The sequence below is a fragment of the Magnolia sinica genome, chromosome 15, assembly GCF_029962835.1.
Source record: "Magnolia sinica isolate HGM2019 chromosome 15, MsV1, whole genome shotgun sequence".
Lineage (NCBI taxonomy): Eukaryota > Viridiplantae > Streptophyta > Magnoliopsida > Magnoliales > Magnoliaceae > Magnolia > Magnolia sinica.
In genome coordinates, this window is record NC_080587.1 from 39,536,070 (window position 1) to 39,543,836 (window position 7,767).

Consider the following 7,767-nt stretch of genomic DNA (forward strand, 5'->3'; position numbering starts at 1 on the left):
GTGGGGTCCACACAGATGGATAGTCTGGACTAACAGATACATTAGGGTGGCCACAACATCATCGCCCAAACAATCCAGCACCATTCAGACTGTCTGGATGGTGTGGATCAAACAAATACATCACGGCGGTCCACATAGGTGGACGGTGTGGATCAACATTAAGGTGGGCCAAAAAATGGAAAGAGAGGGGGAGAGAGAGAGGAGAGGAGAGGAACATGAGTAGCTGAGGGACCCCACCACTATGAGTCCCTCTTTAAACAATGCATACATCAAGATGGGTCCCACCAATGTGGGCCCTTAAATCATAAAAAGATAAATTAAAAGATCACCCACCTCAAGATCCCTTCTTCCTTCTTCCATCAACGCGTTCTGTAGCTCCAAAGAATGTGATCCAATGGTTGAGATGAGGCTTGGGTGGAGATGTGAGGTAAGAAGGTGGGCCACATTAGGCTCTAATCTCCGTAGAAGCGATGGACATCTACTCTCCCTTAGTTGCTTGGGAGGTGGAGTTTGAAATGAGAGACGGAGAGAGAGGATGGGATGTAAGAGAGAGGGATGGTTGAGTGAGTGATGGGTGATGGGGAGAGTTGACTTTAGGGTACTTGTGTAAGAGAGAGGTAAGTGTTGCTTGTACTTGAGGATGGGATGTAGTACTTGACATTTGATGGGATTGATTTGAAAGATTCTCTTGGGTTTTGAAAAGCGCAGCATTTTTCTAAAACTGAACGCGGGCCCACATCTCCTGGCCCAAGTATCGCCTCAGTGCGTAATATGCAGCGTCCGAATCACGAAGATGGCATAGTCACATGGGTACAAGTCTCAGTTCGAGTCGACTCTGATATACAGGACACGACTCAGGATCGTGCGCAAACGCCGATAATAGATCGCGGGTCATCGGAATTCAACTGGGAGGACTATGGAAGCTTATAGAATGGTAGGGGCTAGGATATGAGCCTTATACAATCCCTCATAGAAAAAACTTATTATATACCATGTTTCGTAGCCATATTGTGGACATGAATTTATGAGATCCTTAAATTGCTCCCAACCTTGGAAGAAGGTCTCATCCTTTTTTTCTGTAAAATTCATGATTTCTTTCCTTAAGGTAATTGTTTTATGATAGGAAAAGAACTTTTTAAAGAACTCCCTTATCATCTCAGCCCACGTGCCAATGGACCTTGGTCTTAAGGAATGTAACCACGACTTAGCCTTTTCTTTCAAAGAGAAATGAAACAATTTCAGTCTAACTGTGTCCTCAAATATGTTTGGGAAGTGTAATGTAGATATGATTTCATCGAACTCTTTTATATACAAGTATGGACTTTCATATTCTAGTCCATGAAAGTTAGGAAGGAGTTGAATTACCCTTGGTTTAATATCCACAGTTCCTGCATTCAATAGAAATATCATGCAAGAAGGTGTACTCACCCCCGTCAGTTGTGAATAATCTCGTAGAGTACGAGGTGGGGGTGCATTATGTACTTCATTTTCATCTTGAACTTCCTTAACTGGTGGTTAAGGTTGATTTGTAGCCATTACTTTAATTAACTAAGAGGATCTCAAGTGTTGTCTAATCCTTTGATGGATAGGTAGCCGTTCGACTAATCCTCCTTCACTCAAGAGACGTTGAGTGTTTTCATGAACCCATTTGGGCATGAAACACACAGCCCTCAAGCACCAAACAACTAAAACCTAAAAGAAAATAAGAAATCTAGAAAAGAAAGAGAGAATTGGAAAGAGGTTACTGAATTAGAATTGCTATGTTAAGATCATACAAAACAAAAAATAATGTTAGTTTTTAAAAACAATTTCAAAAAAAATCATAGCTTAAAAAAAGTAAAAATATAACCCTAATCTTAACCTAATTTTAATACTAATTAATTTCAAAAAAATGCAGTCATAGTCTCCGACAACGGCACCAAAAACTTGTTCATAACCCCAAGTGTAGGGTTGCGATGTAGTAATAACTCGATAAGAACGAGGTTGAATCCACAGGGACTAAACTTGTACGTATTCTGAAAATAATTGGAACTAGAACTAAAAAAAAGATCTAAATTGAAATCTAAATAATTGAGAGCAATGGTGAATAATCTTGATTAAAACTTACGAATCTAAAGGTGGGAACTAGGGAGCCAAGGATCCACTTGTAGCTATCAAGATGCTACCTTACTTGATTCAAGGAACACAATTGGAATTGGACTCCTATCCAATCCAATTAGAAGATAAAACAATTAAAATCAAATCTGAACTTTTCATTGACCTAATTCTCAATGGAGGAGAATTGTGAATATTGGAAGGGATTCCATCACCCTACCATGCCCAAGAGACGATGATTAACAACGGGATTTACCAATCTCACTATCTTAAAGCAGGAAAAGAAAATATCCAAAGTTATTACAACATCTATTGTAATTTGAGTCATAATAAATAATAGAAAACTAAAAATATTCCCTTAATATCAAACTAAAAATCAATGAAGTTCAATAAGAACAATAATCAAAGCAAAATAAACATCCAAACACGCTACAAGCTTCACCTCTTAGCCCAATCTAAGAGGTTTAAACAACCATATACATGATCTTAAATAAAGCATGAAAAAATAATTAACTAAGGAAGAAGATAAACTCTTTGGTGGCTGCTCCACCCTTGTGTATGCTCCTTGAGTCATTTCCAAACCTTATAAGATGCTTTGGAGCATCGTAAGGAATCCTATTTATAGTTGTGGAACTCCAAGTTTCGCACTAAATTAGAAAATATAGAAGCCACCTTAAATTTACTCACTCTACGCAATTTCTCAAAATAAGCTTAGAGTTTAGGACAATTTTAGGAATATGTTTGTTTTCAAGATAATTTAGGATTCATTTTCTTCACTTCAAATCTTTGATTCTCTTCATTTCTCACTTGGTTTTCTTAGATCTTTGGCATGTGAATTATTCATTAATGACTTCCAAATCTCAAAATCTTCATTTAGTAATCTTTTGAGTATAAATCTTCCTTTTGGCATCACTTTCAACTTTAAGCTCTCGAAATCACCTCGCACTTGAAAACATCTATAATTAAATCGATTAAGCACTATCATGTTTATAAAACTATGGTATAAATAGGAAAAATATGCAATAGTTCATACTCAACAGTAAGCTTAAAGGAATTCCTCACATAAACACAGAATGGTCATATATAATTAACATCACACCTTAACCATTATTCTCAAATGATGAATAATTGGTGGTGGTAAATTAAATATTTACAAGGAGGATTCAAACTATTTGAGAAAATAAAATAAATTATACCAATTCAAATTAATATAAGCTTAAAGGAATCCCTCATATAAATTGAGAAAGGTCATGTATAATTAACATCACACCTTAACCATTATTCCCAAAGGATAAATAATTGGTGGTGGTAAATTAAATATTTGTAGGGAGGATTCAAAGCATGTGAGGGAATAGAATAAATCATACTAACTCAAATTAATATAAGCTTAAAGAAATCCCTCATATAAATTTTGAAAGGTCATGTATAATTAACATCACACCTTAACCATTATTCCCAAAGGATAAATAATTGGCAGTGGTAAATTAAATATTGGAAGGGAGAATTCAAAGCATGTGAGGGAACAAAATAAATCATATAAACTCAAATTAATATAAGATTAAAGGAATCCCTCAACTTAGTCTTAGATCTAAACCCTTTGTAGATATCCATGTAGGAAATCTTCTACATGAAAAGTTCTACATGAATCACGGAATCGCTTGAGCAAGAAGGAGACACCATATATTTGGAAAATGAAGAGGGCATCTAGGCTTCTCCTTCTCTTTCTCTTTCTATTTCTTTCTATTTCTTTCTCTTTCTCTCTCTATTTATTTCTTTTTCTTTTTCTTTTTCTTTCTCTTTCTCTTTTTCTCTCTCTCTCTCTTTCTATTTCTCTTTCTCTTTCCCTCTCTCTCTCTCTCTCTCTCTCTCTCTCTCTCTCTTTCTCTCTCTCCTCCTTGGACGTAGGGGGTGGGGCGTGTGAGTGAAGAGGGGACGCACACTCCCTTTATAAAGGAGTGGGTGTGTGAGTGGAGAGGAGATGCACACTCCTTTTATAAAGGAGTGGGCATGTGAGAGGGGTGTGTTTTCCATCCCACTTGGATTAGGTTTCTCCAATTTGACCTTTTTGATGATCTTCTTTAAAATCTAATTCGCCCATTGTGTTAGGTTCATCGAATAGAGTCAGGGTATATGATTTTCTTGGTCATCCAAAATTTAGATTAGCCTATCTTGAAAATTCTCCTAACGAATGCTAAAATGAACTTAATTTCAATTAACAGTCCACACTTAATGATCTGGCCCCAATTTTGGAACAAATGTGTAGTCAGGATAGGCAAATAGTTGGACAAAATTTGGTGGTTGATCAATGGAAAAAGCTAAAATCTAAAATTCAACGGGCTTCAACCTTCAAAGGTGTAGGATCATAGATCGGGGCCTAAATTTTGTATTACCACGTAATTATAAGAGAATAGAGTGTGGTCCAAATTTGAGTTGCGATGGATGAAAGGAAGTAGTTAAATCAGAAAATCTAGATTTATAAGGAGTTGGTAGGCCTTGATAAGATAACATCACGCCTAAGGACAAAGTGAGGTCTTCATATTTCACACTTGGTACATATGATGGGCAATCCAAGTCATTCATATGAAGGGAAATATCCTACTACGACTACCCACAAGATTTCTTCACTCGATGGACACTAAAATCAACGGGTAAGGGGTTCATTTGTCAATTGAGTCACTTTTACAATGATATAAGGGCCAAAATTTGACATGTATGGCTAACTTATGATACATAGGCATGGTATAAAATTTCACATCAAACAGATCATGGGAACCATGTGATCTAGAATTTAGGGGTCTAGGTTAATGGCATTTTCATAATTATTACTGATATGAGAGTTTTGAAAATTTTAATGGTTCTACATGGTTGTAGGTACATTTCTAAGTAATTATTATAAAAGAAATTATATTTAGATCATAACGAATAAGGAATTATTCACCAAACTAATTAAGAAAATGTACATATATCAACCAACATAATATTGTTGGTCCGGAAAGGCATGGGTTCAAATCCCACTCTCACCAAATAACATTTGGATCCTTACTCTTACTCGGGTGGTAGACTCTCAGGAGTTTCAACACCCGGTCAAGGGTTCAAGTGTCCATAGGTGGTGAAATCCCACTATGGCGTGAGCATGTGGGTTGTGTATGTGTAAATTTTTTTTAAAAAAAAAAAGAAAAAAAAGAAGAAAAGAAACCAACATAATATTAGATGGTCAGATGGCATGTTAAAAATAGAAGACTTGATGGTTGGTACTCTAACAATTTATTTAAGTATATGTATGATCAATTTTGTAAATGGAAGAACACAATGTGGGTTTCTAGAGTGATTAGGGGGTAAAACGTGTGTATCGTTAGATTCGAGTGTCTTATTTAAATATGTAAGTTTGTTAGATTGTAGTTCTAAAGGTGGATTAAGCATATTCATAGGTGATGAACAAGATGAATGGATCAAAATCTCAACTTGATATGTGTACGAGTAGATGTAGAAATCAAGTAGCTAGTTTACTTCAATTAGGTGTTATAGCATCAAGGTGGACGGTTAGCTGTCTCTATCTGACAGTGCACATTTGATTGAGTGGTTGGTTATGATGGACAAGTGAGAATATTTATATATATGATGATCATATCTTTAAATCAACGATCAAATTGCTTGATCTATGGATGAAGATTATTCTCAACGATCATATTCATGTTGGAGAATATATGTAAGGTTAAGATAGCTAGATTAGCATCGTGCACATATACACAATTAGTTAAATTTCATGGTAACACTCAGGAACTTTCCATACTTGGGTATTGAAAAGTTCGGGGTGTTACATTCCACAACTATAAATAGGACTCCTTAAGATGCTTCAAGCATCTTCTAGGGTTTGGAAAGAGAGAGAAGGCCTAGGCGGAGGACTAACAATGTTCTGCCACTTCGATTTCTTCATGGATTCTAGTATAACTTTTAGTTTTTTTCTTTTATTTTGGAGTTTGTTATGACTAGCTAATCTCCTAGCTAGGGCTAAGAGGTAAAGCTATAATTTATTTTGATACTTCCTTTGCTTTGATTCTTATTTATGTTGAACATCATTGATTTCTAGTTTGAATTTAAAGAATATTTTCAGTTTTATATGATTTATTGTGACTCAAATTACAATAGATGTTATGATAACTTTAAATATTTTCTTTTCCTATTTTGAGATTGTGAGTTGGTAAAACTTATGATTCACCATCGTCTCCTGGTCATGGTGGATGCATAAATTCCCTTTCAATAATCATAATACTCATTCATTGAGGACTAAATCAAAGAAAAGTTCAAAGATTTGATTTATTTACTTCATCTTTCAATTAGATAGGTAGGACTCTAATTCCAATTATGTTTATTGAATCAAATAAGGTAAAATCCTGATAGCTACAAGTGGATCCTTGGTGCTCTAGTTTCCTTTTGATTATTGATACTTTATTCACAATTCCTCTCAACTATTCCAGAATTCAATCTAGATCTTTTTCTAGTTCTAGTTCTAGTTATTTTCATATTACATACAAGTTTAGTCCTTGTGGATTCGACCTCGGTCTCACCGAGTTATTACTACATCGCGACCCTGCACTTAGGGTTGTGAACAGTCGGCTCACTGCACAAACTTCAATTGCATGAATTCAAAGAAATCTAGAAAATTGTGTACGAGAACTTAAGAATTTACAAGGACAGAATAAAGGTGTTCCATGACCGGAACATTCTTCGGAAATCATTCACAACAGGACGAAAGGTCCTTTTACATAATTCTCAATTAGACCTTTTTCGAGGTAAGCTTCAATCTTGTTGGACCGGCCCTTTCATTATTAAAATTATTTATTTTCATGGGGCTGTTGAGATTGAGAATCCGATGAATGACAACATCTTTAAAGTGAACAGTCATCATCTCAAGCCCTTTGTTGAAAAGTTTGATTAAGAGGCTATGTCCATCCCTCTGACTAATATTATTTATTATGATTGACCTCCTAGTGTAATGGATGTATAATTAGGTTTATTCCTTTTTTAGGATTATGTTAGATATATTTTTGCTTTCTTTTTTCGTGCTTATCATTGCTTAACCCTTGCATATTAAAAACTTCGACTATCTCTGCATTCTTCCGTATTAGGTGCTATTTTTTAAACCCATTCATCCTTTATTATCTTTATCTCATGTTGATATTATTGTATATTTCTTACATTGAGGACAATGTAAATTTTAGGTTGGGGGTAAGATTAGATGGATCTAATCAGTATTTTTCTAGGTTTCAAGCAAAATTTTCAAAATTTTGTAAATTTCTATTACAGAGCTCCTCTTGGAAGTGAATTTTTGTGTTATTTGAATGCATGTTAAGTACTATGATAAGATATGAATTAGAACTTTGGGAAATCTAGCACTTAATTATTTAGTAAACTTTTGACTATTTTTTTCTTAATTAGTTGATCGATAGAAGATTTTAAACATCAATTGAGTCTAGCTCACACTTCACATTTAATTTATATCCTGTGAAATTGTTTACTTTCTAAGTAATAACATGGGAATTACATAAAGGTGATTAGGAACCAAATTTGGAGATTATTTTCTACCTAAAAGTGATTAAAAGAAGAAAAATAAACCAGCTAGAAAATAGTAAGATCATGTCTAGCTATAGGATTTGTTTTAAATAAAAATTTCAA

The 7,767-nt window shown here is 34.8% G+C and overlaps 1 non-coding gene across 1 annotated transcript; it reads left to right on the forward strand.

Annotated features, from left to right (window-relative positions):
• The first annotated feature begins 1,000 nt into the window (after window positions 1-1,000).
• Window positions 1,001-1,108, forward strand: LOC131228317 (small nucleolar RNA R71). Its single transcript, XR_009162826.1, has one exon. It is a non-coding gene; the product is annotated as a small nucleolar RNA R71 (small nucleolar RNA).
• The last annotated feature ends 6,659 nt before the right edge of the window (window positions 1,109-7,767 follow it).